Here is a 19,842-nt window from a genome sequence, read left to right as displayed (position 1 = left end):
GAAGCAGGTTCCTTCTATTCCCACATTCTGGATAGTTTTTATCATAAATGGATATTGAATTTTATCAGGAGTTTTTTCTGCATCTATTAAGATGATCATATGGATTACATTCTTCAATTTGTTGATGTGGTTTATCAGAGTGATTGATTTGTGGATATTGACAAAAATTTTCCTCCCTGGAATAAATCCCACTTAATCACGCTGTATGATCCTTCTAATGTATTTTTGGATTCAGTCTGCTGCTATTTCATTGAGGATTTTTGCATTTATGTTCATCAGTGATATTGGCCTGTAATTTTCTTTTTTTGTGATATCTTTGTCTGCTTCTGTATTACAGTGATTGCGGCCTCAAAGAATGAGTTTGGAAGTGTTTCTTCCTCTGCAATTTTATGGAATATTTTCAGAAGGATGGGTGTTACCCTCTATAAATCTTTGTTAGAATTTGCCTGTGAAGTCTTTTGGTCCTGAACTTTTGCCTGTTCAGGATTTTTTAATCACAGATTTGATTTCAGTACTTTTAATTGTTCTGTTCCTATTTTCTGTTTCTTCTTGGTTCAGTCTTGGGAGATTGTACCTTTCCAAGAATTTGTCCATTTCTTCTAGGTTGTCTATTTTATTGGCATATAGTTGCCTGTAGTAGTCTGTTACTTTTCTTTGTTTTTCTGTGGTGTAAGTTGTAAATTCTCATCTTCATTTCATTCAAATTTTTAATTTCTCTTTTCATTTCATTTCATTTACTGATTTGGATCCTCTCCCTTTTTTCTTTAATGAATCTGGCTATATGTTTACCAATTTTCTTGACCTTTTCAAAGAACCAGGTTTTAGTTTCATTGAGTTTTCTATTATTTTGTTTGTTTGTTTCTATTTCATTTATTTCTGCTCTGAGGTTTATGATTTCTTTCCTTCTACTTACTTTCTGTTTTTTGTTCTTCTTTCTCTGGTTCCTTTAGATGTAAGGTTCTGTTTTTTATTTGAGATTTTTCTTGTTTCTGAGGTAAGCTTTTTTTGCTAAAAACTTCCCTGTTAGAACTGCATTTGCTGGATCTCATAGGTGTTAGATCATCATGTTTTCCTTTTCAATTGTCTCTAGGATGTTTTTGATTTCCTCTTTGATTTCTTCAGTAGTCCATTTGTTGTTTAGTAGCATATTGTTTAGCCTCCACCTGTTCATGTTTTTCATCTTGTTTTTTGTTGTTGTTGTTGATTTTTTTTTTAAGATTTTTTTAATGTGGACCATTTTTATAGTCTTTATTGAATTTGTTGCAATATTGCTTCTGTTTTATGTTTTGGTTTTTTGGACATGAAGCATGTGGGATCTTGGCTCCCTGACCAGGAATTGAACCCACACCCCTGCATTGGAAGTTGAAGTCCTAACAACTGGACAACCAGGAAGGTCCCTGTAGTTGGTTATTAGTCTTTTAGTGTTGTGGTTAAAAAAAAAAAAAAGATGCTTGATATAATTGCAGTTTTCTTAAATTTATGGAGAGTTATTTTGTGGTTCAGCATGTGATCTATCCTGGAGAATGTGCCATGTGCGGTTGAAAATAATGTGTAATCTGCTGCTTTCAGATGGAACACTCTATAGAGATCATCTAAGTCCATCTGATCTATTGTGGTTTTTCTTTATTATTATTATTATTTTACATTTTCCAACTCTGATCAAGATATGTCTCTAAAAACATCACAGATCAAGCCTTGGGCTTTCCAGGGAGGGGGGGTTGTTTGTTTGTTTGTTGTTTTGTTTGGATTTTTGTCTCTCAATGCCAGCAAGAAACTTTTCTGGGTGTAAGGTTTCATGTCAGAGGGGAAGTGCAAAGAGTGAAAAACAGTTGAGGTCACATTTCAATAACAAGGAGGGGTAAGAGAGAGCTCTTGGGAGCTTTTTACCTGAAGTCCCTATGTTATCAAGATCATAGATGTTGGAGATCACTGGACATGTTACATTATATTCAAAGGTTTGGCAGAAATATCAATAGGTCTGGTCCAGATATCTTGGAAATCTCTCATAAGATATCATTTTCAATTCTGAAAATTCTTTATGTTCAGGTCACCTTTGATGTGCAGGTCCATTCAGGGCTCAGCTCTTTTTTTAGGTGTGTCGTGTGAATCCAAGTTCCTATTCTCTGGAGACTCGTGGTGCAGGGGATGGTTAGCAGTGCTTGGTAGGGACTTTCCAGGGAGGTTGAAGAGTTCTTCTGGAGGTGACTTTTCCAATACATAAACTTTGCAGGTTGCAATATATGATGCTTAAGTCTTCATCTCCTGAGAGCCACTGTGAAGAGATTGCTTCAGAGGGCTTTCTTGTAAATGATCAGGAGTCAGGAGCTGGTCCATCCGTGTGAAGCACTCATGAGGGACGTCATTGGTGATGCAGTGGAGAGAGCAGCTGTGTGAAGTTCACACAACAAACAAGAGTTAAGATTGGAGCAGCTAACAAAAGGACGTCTTAGAGGTGAGGCGGCTGACTGAGAAACGTTGAGTGTGATGAGTGGTCTTAACCAAAAGGGCAGTGACCATAATGTTTCTAAGGCAATGGGGTTATCCCCATGACACAGCACCCAGTTTCTGGCTATAACACCCTATATATCTGTGGTGGTTCCTGTGTTTTTTGGTGAGTACCCGAATATGTTCCCTTCTTTTATTTATACAAAAAAAAAAAAAGGAATCTGGTAATTGGCACATCCACAAGCATGTGGCTTCTTCTAACTCTCCTTTAAGGACTTGAAATCTGTCTCGTCTGCTTCCTCCCGTAAAACTGGGTCTGGATTGTTACTGTTGAGAAAAGTCACCTAGATTTGACCATAAGAGAGAACTATGGAACCCAATCTCAACAATAATAAACAAGCCCAAGAAAAACCTCACATTAGGAACTCAATTTTGAGTGTTAGGAAACTTTGGAGACCATGAAGCCTCTCTGGATATAAGTATAGCACTTGTTCTGATATCAGATGCACAAAATATCATATATGAGTTTAGGCAAACTGCAAACTGCAATTTTTCTGTAGTGACCTGTCATCCCTGTAAGGCTAAAATTTTAATAAGAGGATGCTGTCTTCCAGCAAGATAGTCTGAGAAGCAGAGAAAGAAGCTAATTATCCATATATTGCAACAAAATAGAACTTCTAGAACATTTTATATCATCCAGATCAGCCTTCAGGATTATCCAGAAATAAGAAGGTCTCTCAATAAAACCCTGAAGCATTCCCTTCCAGATAAATATTTAGCTTTCCCATTGGAGACAAAAAGGTATTGGTAGTTTTATCAACTGGAATACTAATGAATGTACTGCATAAATTACTTACAGTAAAAAAATATTTCCAGTGGGAATGGAGGTTAGTGTCATAAGAGGGTTAGGCACAACAGAGTGTTTCGGGTTTACAATACAGTTTATTGCTCCAAGGTTCTGGACATACCTCCACTCTTGGTCCTTAGGTTGTCTCTCCAGGAAAATAAGAGTATTTCAGGGACAAGTACAAGGGACAATGAGGCCTTGCGACTTGTAATCTTCTCTTATGCACTCTGTGGTTTGAAGGGCCTCTTTTCTTGTAGGATGTCAATTAATCCTAAGAAGGTGTTTAGGAGAATCTGTTTGTATCTTTAAGGGAGTTGTGGTGTGAATTTTGCCAATGTCAGTTGGAGATTTTGCCCACAGGGAAGGTGATAACTGATTCAAATGTAGCAAATAATCAGTGATTCCAGAATTAGCTTTAGTACCATCAGAAGCAGAATAAACAAAAGATGTCTATGGGTCATTTAATTAATATGGTTAGTTACTTTGATGGCTGCTATCAACTTCTAGAATTATTTCCCCTTTTTGTAGATAAAGAAATTCTAGCATGAAGCTTCACTAAAGAGTCTCAATCTTAATAAATGGATAGGGGTGGAGTAACTAAGGAGAACAAGCTGTGTATCTCTCAAAAGGCCTAAACAGAAAGGAATAGGTTCAGAGGCACGCACCTCCTGAGGTTCATTACAGATCCCCACCATTTGAACTGTTCTACTTCTCTGAAGCAGGGGCCGCTGTAAGTAGTTGAGTTCAGCACCAAGAGTGTGGCTCTGGTGCCAGTTAGGACTGGAAGAGATTCATCCCCAATCTGGAGAAGTGTTTGCCCAAGCCCGTTAAGAGAAAAGATTGGGAAGAGTACCTGTATTTCCTCGGAGCCCTGCATTGAGAATTAGGAGGATGATAGAAAGGCTGGTTAGAGGGGTGACTATGTCTGAAGTGCACACATATGTAACAATCTCTTTTCCAACGTCCTACATCTTTGCAATAAAAGCAGAAGCCAGGAGAGTTTTTTTTTTTTTCCCAAGGTCTTCATTTGCCAGAATTGAACTTTAAGACTTTTGGAAATCTTCCTTTTAGGTGTCTCATCTATGCTGTGATAGAGCTATCTACATCTGGAGTGGACATAATTTCCATTCCATCTTGTCTCTTTTCACGAGAATGGGTTCAGCCCATTGATAAACACAGAGTTAAAGGGAGCCCGGGTGGAATAAACATCTGAAGAAGCCCATAATTTTCTTTTAAAATTTTCTGAAGTTGCTTGTAATAGTCATGAAGAGCCTCACTAGATTTTTGTGAGCTAGCCTGAATTTTCTCCCAAACATTAGGCTTGAAAAAGCCCTAGGAATTTCCCAATGAAGTTGCCTAGCAATTGCTAGAGCCTGATCAAATAATAAGTCAGTGGGCTGCTCTCCTGACTGTAATTCTAAAGAACTTTTAAGGTTCTCCCAGTAATGAGTTTGCATCCAATGCTAGACCTGGCCTTCACCAACAAGCATAGGAACTCGATGATATAAGTCAGAGACACCAGGTTGATGAGTCTGAATGACCAGGTTAAATTTCTCAGTGAAGACCTTTGATTTCTTTGGAAAAATCTTTGATGATTGTTTGTAGTTCAGCTTTAGTCCAGGGAATATAAGAACTTAGGATATTACCCTCTGGATCCTCAGGAGGATTAATTTTAAAAAGACAGGTCCCGACAAGCTCAGAGAAAATTTTTGTGGAGAAAATTTCAGAGAAAAAGGGAAGTTTGGCAAGATAATTTCTGTGGAAGAACTGCGTGTATAGAGGAGGTGTAGGGGTCAAGAAGAGAAGGAGGAAGATGGTGCTGAAGGTGAAAGCTGATGCTTCAGAAGCCAATTTTTCTTTCTTTAGTCTGTGCTTTCCTCCGTTAATCTTATAATCTTATTTTACAAAGAGACAATTGTAGGCTCCTAATAATGTTTGAAAGCCTCAGAATAACAATGGAAATAAGTTTTCCATTCAGTTTTGTAAACTTTAGAGCTATATTGGTCCAATTTACTTCTAAGAAAAGTAAGTTTGAGGATTTCAAATTTCCCCATAATGGACAGTGATATACAAATTTCATTGAAGTATGAATTTCCTTTCACCAGGTCAGTCTATTTCATGAGAAATTTGAATGAGGAAGGTGCCTGATTTTAAAACAAAATAAGCTGGGGTCCCTGTAGGGGTGGAGGCCTCAAAATATTTAGATAACGGGGAACCCATTACTCAAAGGGTTTTCGAGAGAGTAAGAAAAAAATTTCACACAGCCTAAATGATCAAACAGCTCAAAGAAACAGTGGGCCTAATACCAGCCAGTTCTAAGGGAGCAGTCTGGTTCTGAAGGACCTAGGCTGAAGGCTGCTGAGCCCAGTTTCAATAGAACAGCCCCTACTCCCAAGAAATAAGCTGAAGGACATCCAGCCAGTTCCAGGTGCAAAAATCTGATCTTAAAATCAGGCTGATTGAGAAATAAATACTCACACATAATACAAGTACTTATCTAGAAATGATGAAACTTGAAATAGATCTCAAATAAGCCCTGGAGAGCTTCATAGTGCAAATATGTGGAAACTGGAACCCAAGGGGAAAATTTACCCTCAAACTCAAGAGTGGGAGAAAAAAGCAGCGAGCAACACTGGGCTCAAGGCAGGTCCAACACCTCTTTGCTCAACAGCCTCGAGTCATAGAGGAGTCTTCTCCTAATCCACATGGGCCACCAAAAGGTGACCAACACAAATAAATGGCCAGTTATTTCCTCAGGAAAAAGGGATCTATCTAGAACCAACAAATGCTTCAAATTCAGTGTCCGCAACCATGGCGCCCTCCTGCAAGTCCCAGCATAAATGGAGAGAATGACCGTTTTAGAGAGGAGAAATGAGGTTGGGAGGGCTCCAGGGAACAAAGAGCCCATGGCTTTTCATTGGATGGGTTGTGACAATATCTCCCTGGCTGAGTCCTTGCCAGGAAAGGAGAGGAATCCTTTCTTCTTTCTGATGGGTTCTGCTGTCATTGTATGACATGAGATCCCACACTGCATGTCACCCAACTCCATTTAATTGAGGTTTTTCATTTATTTATTTATTTATTTATTCCAAAATGTACCAGTTTGGATTAATTTTGTATTAGAAGTTAGTTTTGTTTGGAATACGTAGCCACACTTTCTTGACCGAATATTTTTGAATGCAGATATGAGACGTGTGTGAGTCTTTGCAATATATGTGTGTGTACTTGTGTGTTCTGTGTGTGAGTTGGCATGGACATGTGTGTATACTCAGGTGGGGGGGCTGTCCTCAATCATCTGGCCTCAACTTTCCTGAAGTCCACACCCCATTCTGAGCTTATGCTCTCAAGCCTTCATAAGGGGAAATACAGAGACCATCTGATGGACCTGTCCATGTGGTTAACATGAAGCCCAACAACATCTGTGCTTCTCCCTCCCATCACAGTGGTAGGGCTCTCTCGGTGGGACCATCACTGGAGACCTGGGAAAGAATACAACTTAATCTCAGCACTTCTTTTTACCATCACCCATTGATCATCTCTAATGGATATTCCCTCCAGCATTATAATATGATCTAGTCTCCAGACATAATTGCCTTCAGCTACCCACACATAGACAAAATAACTTTTTTAGTGCACGTGACCTAACGCATTTTCCTAGGGGTAAATACACCCTAACAGCACACCCCCACCCTCTGAAACATAAAGACACCAGTTATATTTCCTTCTATGTGAACATGAATTCGTATGGGTCTCCTCCAGTCCACCAGCTCATGAAGGCCAGGTCAGATGCTACTGCATCTGTTCAAATGCAGGCCCTGCTTCCACCTGGTGAATAATGGGCTCACCTGGTTCTAGGTGGTGGATGCCATCCCTTCCCCTCCCCTGTCGCACAGCATCTCGGCTCACTTTTCAGGTCGAGACCAGAGGGTCCAGACTTGTCCTGTGATTCTTGCTCATCCTGTTTTAGTTCACTGTCTTATTGTCTACATTCAGGAACGCAGATTCTTTATTATTTAATTTTCTCTAGTAATATAATTGAAAAAGCTAGAAGCAATATGGTATATTTAGGACTCTGTTGATGAAATAGTATGGAGGAAAGGGCTTCTCATAGACAGCAGGTTCCACATCAGTCAGTGGGTGAGCTCACTCGGCTGAGAGAGAGCTGACCTGCTCCAGACCCACAGGTGTGACCTCTCAGGGCAGGAGTGGAGCCAGTGCTACATGTACAAGGGTGTCCGTCAGAGATGGGGACTCACATTGGTCTTTCTGGTTCCCAGGAGAGGTAACATCACTGATGACACTGACGACAACATGCAACACCACTGGCAAACCAACCATAAATTTCAGACATACCATTACCATCGTGATCCCCAATTTACATCCTTGCAGACTGAAATGCAGATGGTGAGGCCACATCCTCAGTGCCCACAGTGAGATGGGATGGAGCTGTGCTCTGCTCTCCAGCACCACTTACTTATATGACCTCAGGCACAGTTCCAGGACTCACTGACCCAGGGACTCGGGAAAGCTACTCTCAGGTGGACTTTTCAAGGGAACCTGCTTCCTGAGGTGGGGGCTTTCCTCTGACCCTGACGCCCTCATACTCTGCAAGCCATTCACTGTGAAGATTTACTTCCAAGAATCATGCATGTTTTCTCACCCAGTGCAGTGTGAACTGTGTTCCCTGACCTCCAATGTCACTGGCAGTGACAGAGTTAGAAATGAACACTTCTAGAAGGAGTGAATCTGTGCACTGTGACCAGGTCACCTGCCCAGCATATTGGAGTCCTGAGGAGCTTCCCGTAGCTGTCTGTTCTTAGTCCTTGGTAGCCTTAGGGATTCCTCAGTGTCCAACCTCAAGGAAGGAGCCCTGAAGCTCACGGTGTTCCTGCAGACACTCAGTTGTGCACAGGAAAAAGGCAGGGCAGGCTACTGGCCAAGTCAGCAGTGCTAGAAACCATGAGCATCTCAGCAAGAATGACTACCTTGTCCACAAAATACACTGTGTGTTTAGTTGTTATGAATAAATCCACCTCCAGAGCAACTCTTGATAATATTTAAACTGTTTCAGGTGAAGAAATGTTCACCCAAGTTAAGGGAAACATGAAGTCCGTTGTGAATTATGATAAACATTAAATTTTACCTAACTTTGAATTCAATGTGATTATTACATGTATGGTTTGACTCAAATACTTGGGTGTCCAGGAAATATACATGAGGTAATGCAGAAAGGAAAAAACAAGAGTTTGTGTCTGACATCTTGGAGGACCCTGAATGTTTGAAACGTATTTATGAGAAATACTTACATCCTTGGGATTAAAGTCTATTCCCCAAATCTGCCATTGAGGCTTGACCATGTCTGATTTCCTGACTAGCCCTTCAGCATCATTTCATTCCTGGACAAAGAGTCCCCCAGGCATCAGGAGGGGGACCCCAGGTGGGGGCTGAGTTCTCTGAGGGCACAGTCAGCACCCTGCTCACAGGGGGAGCCCCAGGTACAGGGACCTCCCTTCACTACTTGATGCTTTTTATAAAAAGCTCCCTCCTATATGCAAATATCCCCTTAGACCACAAGGTAAAAACACAGAACCAGTTCACATAAATTTGGGTTTTTCCTCATGATTGAAGAGATTTTCTGGGTTTCATGAATCTCATCTGCATGAAGATGACCCAACTGTGGTTCTTCCTCTTTCTGGTGTCAGCTCCCAGAGGTGAGTGTCTCAGGGATTCAGCCATGAACACATGGGGAAGCTGCATCTGAGCCCATGAGTCACCGTGGTTCTCTCTGTCCACAGAGTCCTGTCCCAGATGCAGCTTCAGGAGTCGAGACCCAGCCTGGTGAAGCCCTCCCAGACCCTCTCCCTCACCTGCACTGCCTCTGGATTCTCATTAACCTGCTATGGTGTACACTGGGCCTGCCAGTCTCTGGGAAAGGGGCTGGAGTGGGTTGGTGTAATGTGGTATAGTGGAAGCACAAATTATAACTCAACTCTTAAGTCCCGTCTCAGCATCACCAGGGACACCTCCAAGAGCCAAGTCTATTTATCGCTGAACAGCCTGACAACTGAGGACACAGCCCTGTATTACTGTGCCGGAGACACAGTGAGGGGAAGTCAGTTTGAGCCCAGCCACAAACCTCCCCGCACGGAGGCCCGTAACCACCAGGGGGCGCTCAGGACCCAACAAGTACAGGGCTGAGCCCTGGAGCAGGTGCGGATCAGGGCTGGGAGGGGATTAATTTGAGAACCTGTGCTTTCCTCTTCCTGCCCAGGAGCTCCACCAGAGACCCTGTTCTGCATCCTAATGTTTCATTGTTGTGGTTTATGCTGTGTCTACAAAATTTTGTGTGCATGTACATATTTGCTTAATTTTTATTTTTATTATAGTTGTGTATATATATTTATTCATATGCACACACACATATAATACTCAAGAATTAAGGTTGTTTTTCATTTCTTTATTTTTCTTTTTCTCAAAGGAGCTCAAAACAACCCTGCGGCTCACCATAATGTTCAATTTGAACCTGAAGTTCATGAAACTGGTAAATATCATGAGAATGCACATGAGATTTTTAAACATTATTAATTGTTGTTTTGTTTTTGTACATGTAGAAGGAAGAGACACACCCTCCTGCTTTCAGTCAACCTGCACAAACAGTTTGAATTCGGCAGCAGGCAGTGTTATAGACTCTGATGCCAGAGTGCTCCAATACTGCACATGCAATGATCCTCACTATTCACAGATTCCATATCTGCAAATTCACCTACTTCTAGCTGTTATGAGCACCCCAAAATAAACACTGTCATTTTGTGGTCTTTCACGGACATTTACAATGTGGCCGGTTGTTTGAATCACCCAACACACACACACACACACACACACACACACATTCCCACCTGAGGTCAGTCAAGGCGATGCTCTCTTTTCTTGTTTCAACTCCCGTCATGTAATTGAGCATTTTCTGAGGTCAAATTAGTGCCATACTTTTCACATTTCTGGGATTCTTGGCAGTTTGTTAAAGTAGTTCCAGGCATAGGGCTGAAGAACAGTCTAGTGTCCCTACGCACAAATGGCTGTGAGTGGACTTAGGGAAGATATACATGAGAGATCAGCTTCATTCAGGCATGAGTTATATGGCCATGGGTGGTGAAAAATGATATTCATGTTTCCAATATAAAGTTCATCCAAAACCTGAAGACAAAACTTGCTGTTGCATATTTGAGGCAATCTTGGAAACTTGGCTTAATTCCAAATACAGCAGGGCAAGTGGGGGCTTATGGCCAAGAAGAGGGTGGGGTGGAGTGGAGTGGAAATTATTAAGAGAAGAAATACAGGCTCAGGGGATTCTGGTTACATAGACTCAAAAGGATTCTTGCTAAAGGGAGATCAGGGTGATCAGATACCATGTGGGTGATAGGAGGTTTGATGGATTAGAGGAAATACTGAGGGTGATCGGAGTTCAAGGGTGGGGGATTCTCATTATTCTCACTTAGCAGGGCTCTTTACAAAACCTGGCCATGCAAATACAAACACAGAAGCCCACAGGTCAAGACTAGCTGAGAAGAGCATTACAAGGAGCCTGTTGGCTAAGGGGTGGTCAAGGGTCTTTGTCACACTTAAGAAGAGTAATAATGAACATACAAGTAAACCACGGATGCACACAGACACACAGAGAAAAGACCATCTGTTTACTCAGTGAGAAGAGGTCCATCTGCAAGGAAAGGAGAAAGACCTGAGAAGGACCCAAACCTGCTGACACTTGATCTCAGAGTTCTGGCATCCAGGTTTGAGAGAAGCCAACTAATACACCTATAATATAGATGCAGATAGACATGTATGGAAATGTAAATATATTGGAAAAGAAACATCACCCATTCTTCAGAGGTGATCTGATGATCATCCCCCAAAAGACATATAAGTGCCTAATGTAACAGTCTTTAGAATTCATAATCGGGTATAGAATGATTGCTGGATAAATTAATGACCAAATTTTATTTCTATAAGTTGGAAATGAATAATATAAAAATGGATTAAAATTAAAGGTGTGATATTTTCTTACAAAAGAGAACTCAAATTTTTAAGGGAGGTTGTTTTAAAGAGTATGCAAAATTTTTCGGGAGATTTATACGTAAGTATCATCGACATAAGATGAGAGGTGAAGAAATGAGGTACGGAACAACAACAAATGAATAGAACCCATATTGTTGAACTGTGTTCGCTACATTTACAATAAAAATTCCAACACAGTGTGATGAATTGTGTAAAGCTGGTTGTGTGACTAATGAGAAAGAGCACAGCACTTGTTTAACAAGCAGCTCAGAGTTAGAACAGAGAAACAGAGAAGGTGTGCAGGGGGCAGAGGAGGAGGCCCAAGGCGGCCGGGAGGGGACAAGACGAGAAGTGTGAGAGATGCCCAGCTCTGGGCGTTAGGATCGGATGTGTCCTCAGGAATTTTCACATGAAACGCTGCGAGGGAATGTAAGACCTGCTGTGCTTACTGTCACACCCCTGCCCTCTGACTCTCCTTTGCCCAAACACTCCTCTTCTGGAAGGAGAGGACCTGTGGTCAGTGAACAGAAGCTGTGTCAACCCTGGATCTCAGCCAGCACCCTCCTCCAGAGCCCTTGACAAGGACCAGCCATGACCATCTTTATATGGAAACATGCTTCCCACCTGCACATCACACCCAGGCTCAAGGGGAAAACACAGCACCTGTGCTACTCAGAGTCAGGGTTCTCATCTTCACTGACATAATTCTCTGAAAGTCAAAGCATTAGTCAAAATGAACATGAAAATCTTCTGGTCATTCCTCCTCTTGCTGGCATCTCTGAGCTGTGAGCATCTCCAGGGTCTGAGGAAGGTGGAATTATGGGGTGACATATGCGAAGTGGGTGTCTCAATGCTTCTCCTCCCCCAGGTGTCCTGTCCCAGGTGCTGGTGCAGGTGTCAGGCCCAGGACTATTGAAGACACTCTCCCTCACCTGCTCAGTCTCTGGATTCTCCATCGCAAATAGTGCTGACTGCTGGGACTGGATCCCTCAGCCCCCAGGGAAAGGGTTGGGGTGACTGAGGTGCTTTGGTTCTGGGAATAGCACAGCATGCAACCTGTCTCTCCAAAAATGACTCTCCATCTCCAGAGACACCTCACAAATTCAGTTTTCCCTGCAACTCAGCTGGGTGATGACCTTGTACACAGCCCTGTGTTACTGTCCCAGGAGGCTCAGTGAGAAGTCAGGGTGAGTCCAGACACAACCCTCCCTGCAGGGCCCGGTCCAACCACCAGGTGGCGCTCAGGGTCATCAGGAAACAAGAGGACCAATTTCAGGGCAGGTGCAGAGGATGGCATGGAGGGGTTTTCTCTCAGAAGCGGTGGTTTCTCCACTGGATCATTGCCACCCCTGGAAGTCTCATGCACAATGATTCCACGGAACTTTCTTGTCTCTAAACTTGAGACTTTTTTACATGGAGTCAGGCTTGTCTGTCTTTCCCCATCTATCTTTGGAAAAGCTGCACAGAAATACTTCTTCATGAGACCTTTATTTGAAGATTAGGTCACTACTTTCTGTTATTAGTTGTCAAGTTTTTAATCGTTTAATGACATAAATAATTTTTACAGTTGAATTTTAAATCTGCTTTCCACCATCAGATGGATTTCCAATTCCTCTCATCCTGAAAATCTCTCCATTCCTGTCTGATGCAATGCCTTTCACTTGAATAGTATGAGTCATGTTGATATTCAGAAACTGATGTCCATATAGCACTGGAGTCATTCTCTCCACAGAGGACATTTTGAACTGTCGGACACAGGTTGGGCTGTAACATGTGGGCTGTGTTTCCTGTACCTTGTTATCTAGTGTGGAGATTGATAATAGATAATTAGATAAAATAGAGAGATAGATAATAGGGAACAACAGAAACAGGTGTATCCTAATCATATGGAAAATAACCATAAAAACTGACTACATAACCCATTTTTAGGGAGTGGTAAAGGCTCGAATGTGTAAAGATGATACAAGCACCCGTATGAAGTTATTTGTATCAACATAAATATTCAAACAATTTTTGTAAATACTTTTCTAGCTCATTCCTCAATCCCATGGTGAGTGTCTGGTTTTCTCTCTAAGAAATCGACAAATATATTCCATTTGGCTGCCATTGGCATTCCTCCCAGCAAGCAGATGATGGGCCTTTTGCTCTACATCATCCCCAATATTTGAATTTCTTATTATTTTGTGCTTTAACTGTTGTAATAAGTGAGTAGCAGTATCTCATCATCGTGTTATTTTATGTTTCCTTAATGAAGAATCTTGTTAAAACCTTTTATCTCTTCTTTGTGGAAGTATCTTCAGACCACTGGCACAGTGTTCATTATTTACATTTTTTGTTGCTGTTGTTGAGCTTTGAATTTGCTGTATGTTCATGTTACAAGTCCATATAAATATGATATTAGAAAGCACATTCTCCAAGTCTGTGCTTTAATTCCCTTATCAGTGAAGTTATTGTTGCTGTTGTTCTTGTTGTTTTCAGGACAGAAATTTTAATGGATACAGAAAAATGACAGATTTATTTTATGAATGATGTTTGTGATATTATATCTAAAAATTCATCATGTATATCTAAAAATTCATTATGTTCACCCATAATTTCTGCCACGTCCCTACGCCAGGCCACATTCACGGATGGAGGGTTAAGTTCACCTTCTTGAAGGGAGGATGACCATAATGAGACAACTGACGTTATTCCTTAAGGGAGATTTATCCTACCTTCCCCATTAGATATATTTATTCAATCTCCTTATATAAGTATGAATCAAGATATTTGTTTCATACTTTGTGTGAAGGTTATATATTAAGGCATTTACTTTGCTTCTGTAATTGTTACCGCTTGTCAGCCATGGGGACCTCTTTCAGATTGTCTCCTGTATCTTCATTACGGGCCCCCATCCATTTGTGTGAACACTTCCTTACTTTCTGGTGCTACAAGAATCTGCAGGATAATCATGTGTATTCTCTTCTCCAGCCCTAGAATTAGCCACGCCTCAGATGAGTTGTGGATCCTATTCTAGAGAATAGTATTAGCAACCAGAAGATTGGTTCCTGGTATTAGGATACTAATGCTGGTGTCCTGTCTACTGGGACCATTGCCTCTAGATCCTATAAGCTAACAGACCTTGGAAATATATCTGTGTGCACTACCCCACGTGTACACACACATGTCTGCAACTATCTCTGTATCTCACTTTCTGGCCTGTATTAGGTAAGTGTGAGATCATTCTTACATCTCCGATCCTAGTGCAATATCACATGGGTAAATCCAGCCTTTCCCCCTTGCTTGTCTGTGACTTTCCATCTAACAGTGAGAAACCTGGCTCCACTGATGCCATCCAGCTACTAATTGTTCAATTCCACGGGCAGAGTAGTAACAGGATTCTTAGCCTGACTCCTGATGGAAATACCATTATCCACCAGGCTCTAGTGCTTATGTGCAGTGGCTTAGAACTTAGCCTTCAGACTCCAGTCATTTCCAAAGTCACTTAGGTCAAACCCTATTTTCCCACCTTCTTCAGACATGTTAATTCATAGATTCACTATGATATTAGGTGTCATCTATACAGTGTGCATCGTTCCATCCTTGAGTCTCTGACTTATAAATGAAATTTATATTTATATTCACTAAGGTTCACTCTTTCTGCTATTACTTTATATATTTTGACAAGTTCACAGTGCAATGTTTCCACCACTGCAATTTCATAGAGAAGAATTTCACTATCCTCAAATATTGTCCATGTTTAACTTATCAAAGACCTTCTCGCAAATTCCTGCTAAATGCGCATCTGCTTGCTTTATATATAGACTTGCCTTTTCCCAAACGGGAAATAGGTGAAATTGAACGTTTTCAGATCAATTTTTTAATTAGCAATATACATTGAGGATTCCCTCATGTCCTTTCATGGTATAATAATTTAATATTTCAATTGCTGAATACAATTCCACAGCATGGATATATCACGCATTGTTATCTACTAATTTATGGAAGAACGTGTTTGTTGCTTCCATTTTTTCTCAATTGTAAATGAAGAGACCACAATAATTCATGGGCAGTCTATGATGGAGCTATAAGTTTCAAGTCAGTTAGGTAAATATTAGGAGCATGACTTCTGGCATCTTATATTAAGCTCTGTCTAGGTGTGTAAGTGACTGCCCTGAGGAAGGGCTCTGATGTGGAGACCACTCAGCTGTCCCAGTCCTCTTGCTGAAAGGAAGTCAGAGCCCAAGCAACGTCCACACGAGGTGGACACAAGACCCAGCCCTCAGACCTGGCTGAGCCCCCTGACTACAGTCAGGGTCACCCTCCCTTACACGTGAGTGTGCATCACGGGAGCAGATCCTGCAGCTGAACTTGAGCCTCTCACAGTGACCCTGCATGGGGCAGGGTGGGCTTCTCCTCCAGGCCCTCCCAAAGCAGAGACGGTAAACAAGATAAAGAGCTGCTGTCTGTGGAAACTGTCAAGGGTTGTGGCAGGGTTTTGTGCGTCAGTCAACACCTGGAACATTATTATTCATTTCCGCGTGCGATCCTATTTCACCATTTCATATGTGGTAAATATGTGGCACAGTTGGACTGGATGAGGGGACAAAGATCACACTGTAAGTGGACATGCTATGACACAGTGCAGATCCAAGTCCAGAGCCAAGGTATTCCTCCCCATGATACAGGAGGACCTAAGAGCTCAGGCAGGAATCCTGGGCTGTCCCAGGTAGGAAGACACACCTGTGTGAATAGAGAGGTAACACCATCTGATTCACACTTTAGCAGGACCACGCTGACACTGGTGAGGTAGTTAGTTAGGAGACATTGGGACGCTATTACACCTTAACCACACTCGACCTCAAGGCATCCATTTCTAGTTTAATCTTGTAGTAGCTTTTATTCCATTCAGCAGCCTATGTCAGGATTACTATTCTTATTCTTTGTTACTCTGTGAGCATTTGTCTCTCTCCAAGATTTAAATTTGTTGCTGTCTTATTTCTATAATTATCTGATATATTGGTGAGATTTTGATAATGTGCAACCTGTTCCATTTTGAGGTTGTTTTAAGAACATTAAATAAGAAGCATTTTCTCAGCTTCTCATCTCTCTACATCTCCAAGATGAGTATCAGCTTTACTGTTACACCCAGAAACTGGAAATAATTCCAATATCACACATCAGCTTAATAAATGAGCCAATCATGCTATGATCATTCTTTAAATGCCACCTGTTATTAAAACCAAGGATTCTTGATACACACAAAAACATCATAGTATTCACAACTACTTGTGCTGAGTAAAATAAGCCATAACAATAAAAACACATATAATATGATCCCACTTTTATAAATTCTAGAAAATGAAAAGTAATCTGAAGTAACAAGGGAAGATCAATGGTATTGTGGGGACAGGATGGAAGATAAGAAGGGACAGGAAGGAGGAAACCCAGAAACTACGAAAATAATGAGAGGAATTGATTTGTTCTCTCCTAATAATGGTGATGCCTACGTCAGTATTTATCACAGTGTTCATTCTGAGTTTGTGCGCTTTATTATATGTCAAGAACCTCATTAAAGTAATTACAGATAAAGAAATGCATGACTTGTGAGGGAAGGAGTGAAGGAAAGATACTGAAACATAAGAGACTCTTGAAAATACTTCTCATGAACCCTGACCCTTTCCATATATTTTAGGTAAACACTAGAAGAGAGCAAAGTCATAATGATCCCGTTACAGGAGGGGGATCTGCAAACCTCATCCGACAAGTCCGACTCTGTCCTGGAGTAGGTTCAGGGGAGCACCCTGGCCCAGAGCACAGGTGCAGATGCTGGATCTAACGGTCACCGCATGTTTATCCTTGGACACTCCACAAACCCTCTATTCCCCTGGGTGTAGTTTACACCTCTAATATGAGGGTAACAACGACAGCTACATCACACGATGTGTGTGCATATGTAAAATGACATATGGGTCCCAAGTGTTTACTCTGGAAGAATCACATAATGAAAGTTATATTTCCCAAATGCTATCAACACCACAAAATCCAAGACTCTCACACCTGCTCTGAGACCCTGCCGTTTCTGAGGACGTTCAATGACATAGCCTCTTATATACTAGAAGGTCATGCAAATAGGGTCCTTCCTCTGCTGATATAAAGCAGCCCCAGCCCTGACCCTGCAGCTCTGGAAGAGGAGCTCCAGCCCGGGATTCCCAGGTGCTCCCATTCGGGGTTCAGGACAGAACACTCACCATGGAGTTTGGGCTGAGCTGGGTTTTCATTGTTGCCATTTTACAAGGTAATTTATGGAGAGCAAGAGATACTGAGGATGTGAGTGGATATGAGTGAGGGAATCAGTGGATGTGTGACAGTCTCCTGACCAGGATGTCTCTGTGTTTGCAGGTGTCTAGTGTGAGGTGCAGCTGGTGGAGTCTGGGGGAGGCCTGGTGCAGCCAGGGGGGTCTCTGAGAATCTCCTGTGCAGCCTCTGGATTTACTTTTGATGATTATGCCATGAGCTGGGTCCGCCCGGCTCCAGGGAAGGGGCTGGACTGGGTCTCAGGTATTAATTGGAGTGGTGATAGCACATACTATGCAGACTCTGTGAAGGGCCGATTCACCATCTCCAGAGACAACTCCAAGAACACGCTCTATCTGCAAATGAACAGCCTGAGATCTGAAGACATGGCCGTGTATTACTGTGGAAATGATACACAGTGAGGGGAAGTCAGTGTGAGCCCAGACACAAACCTCTTTGCAGGGAGACAGGAGGGGGGATGCAGGGGACACTCAGGACATACAACTGTGTGTTTCAGCCCCAGGAGCAGGTGCAGATGGTAGTTAAGGGCTGCTTTCCTGTCAGGGTCTGGGGTTTCCTCTCCATATAGCAGTTTTTCCTGGGGAACCTCTCTATACTCATCCATGGTTCTTTACTTACACATTCAGTCTCTGAATTAGAAAGACTTTTTGAAATAGGAAAAAAAAGTCATATATGAAAAGCAGAGACTCACTTAAAGTTAGATATTCAGGTTTTCCCTTGTCTAAATCTTGTCTAAATTGACTCGTTTCAAATGTATCACAGAGGATTTATAAAGGGTTGAACATATTCTTCCTCTCTCATTGTGAAATCTCAGCCCTGCCCTACTGATAGACCAGCTGTCTCTGCCAGGATGGTGGCTCTTGACTTGCCTGCTAACCCTAACCTCTTGCGTGGGAAATGTAAATGAGCTGAGCAGCACCAGATCCTCACTGGTTTACTGGGAATGATGCCACTTAGAGGGGACGTGGGTAGGGGTGTTTCTACATGTGTTCCATGCTTCCAGGTCCAATAGAATCCCTATACGCTTAGGTAATAGCTGCATCCTGTTCTACTGTGCAGTTTATTTTATGTCAAATATTCATCGTCAAAGCTATTACCAATAGACACATATGTAGTCGGTAGGGAAAGTTTATAGTCAGGTGGATAATAACATGAATTTTCAGAAGCTGCTGAAAACAAATCTATTCTCCTTTCTTCACCACAGCATCTTAGGTGAACACTAAAATGCAGGAAAATCACACAGGTTCTCATTCCACGAAGAGCCCTGCAGCCTCACAGGCAGGCCCACCTCTGTCCAGGAACCTTTGCAGGGGCGGCCAGGTCCAGGGTGGAGAAGCCCAGGTCTCGACAGGAGGTCTCACTGTGTCCTGAGGTGTGCTCTGCAGCACATCACCTGCCAATTCCAGGCTGCAGTTTAGCTTCACATCTGTAAGATTCAAGTAAACCGACACCTACATCACATGCTTGGTGTGCATATGTAGAAAGAAAATAATAAAAGAGGCCCTGAGTGTTGGGGCCCAGGGTAGGCCACCCCAAAATATGCCTCCAAGTGACTTAAGACAGAGCCCACTAGAGGGACTCTGAACTTCCTCCTTGTCTCCCTGAAGCGAGAAATGAACCTCCCATGTGAAAGGTGTTCTCCCCCCATCTAGGCATGGAAGTGAAACGGTCCTTCAACTCATGCCCTCCACCTGCCTTTTTCTGTGCAAAAAATTTAGCCTAAGTGTTAGTTTAATCAGAGAAGTCAGAAAATCTAGAAAGAAACGAAAACTGTCCAACAAAACGAAATAATAATAGTTTAGTCATTAAGCAAATCAAGGACATTTAGTTCCTCCTCCAGGGCTGTAGATAATATGCCTGTCCATGTCCCATGAGCTGTCTTGTAGATACTGAAACTCCCACCAGGAGGAACAAGTTAACTGCATGATGACCAGACTGTAGCCATGACATAAGCTGCCACAATTCCAAGAACTGGCCTCAGAGAAATGGGAACGAAGCGACCCTGGAACTGAAGATTAACTCTACATAAAACAATCAAGATGAAGCTGATCAGACCACCATATGACCAATTTCAAGATGACTGTCAGAGTTGACTCTGCCGTTTCTGCCTGTAGCCCCCTCCTTCCACCTATAAAACACTTTCGCACAGATTCTCAGTGGCGGTGGCCTTTGGAGAGAAGTCTGTCCCCCACCCCCGGTTGCAG

General features: G+C 42.2%; 1 pseudogene and 1 gene segment (V, D, J or C); both read left to right on the top strand.

Annotated features, from left to right (window-relative positions):
* LOC133084762 (immunoglobulin heavy constant mu-like) overlaps positions 1 to 19,842 on the top strand; it is a 266,145-nt gene that overhangs the window by 26,506 nt on the left and 219,797 nt on the right.
* Positions 17,573 to 18,039, top strand: LOC133084769 (immunoglobulin heavy variable 3-23-like; annotated as a pseudogene).

This window comes from Eubalaena glacialis, chromosome 2 (genome assembly GCF_028564815.1).
Source record: "Eubalaena glacialis isolate mEubGla1 chromosome 2, mEubGla1.1.hap2.+ XY, whole genome shotgun sequence".
NCBI classification, from domain to species: domain Eukaryota; kingdom Metazoa; phylum Chordata; class Mammalia; order Artiodactyla; family Balaenidae; genus Eubalaena; species Eubalaena glacialis.
The sequence above is the reverse complement of the archived record's forward strand: the minus strand, read 5'-3'. Positions and strand labels throughout refer to the sequence as shown.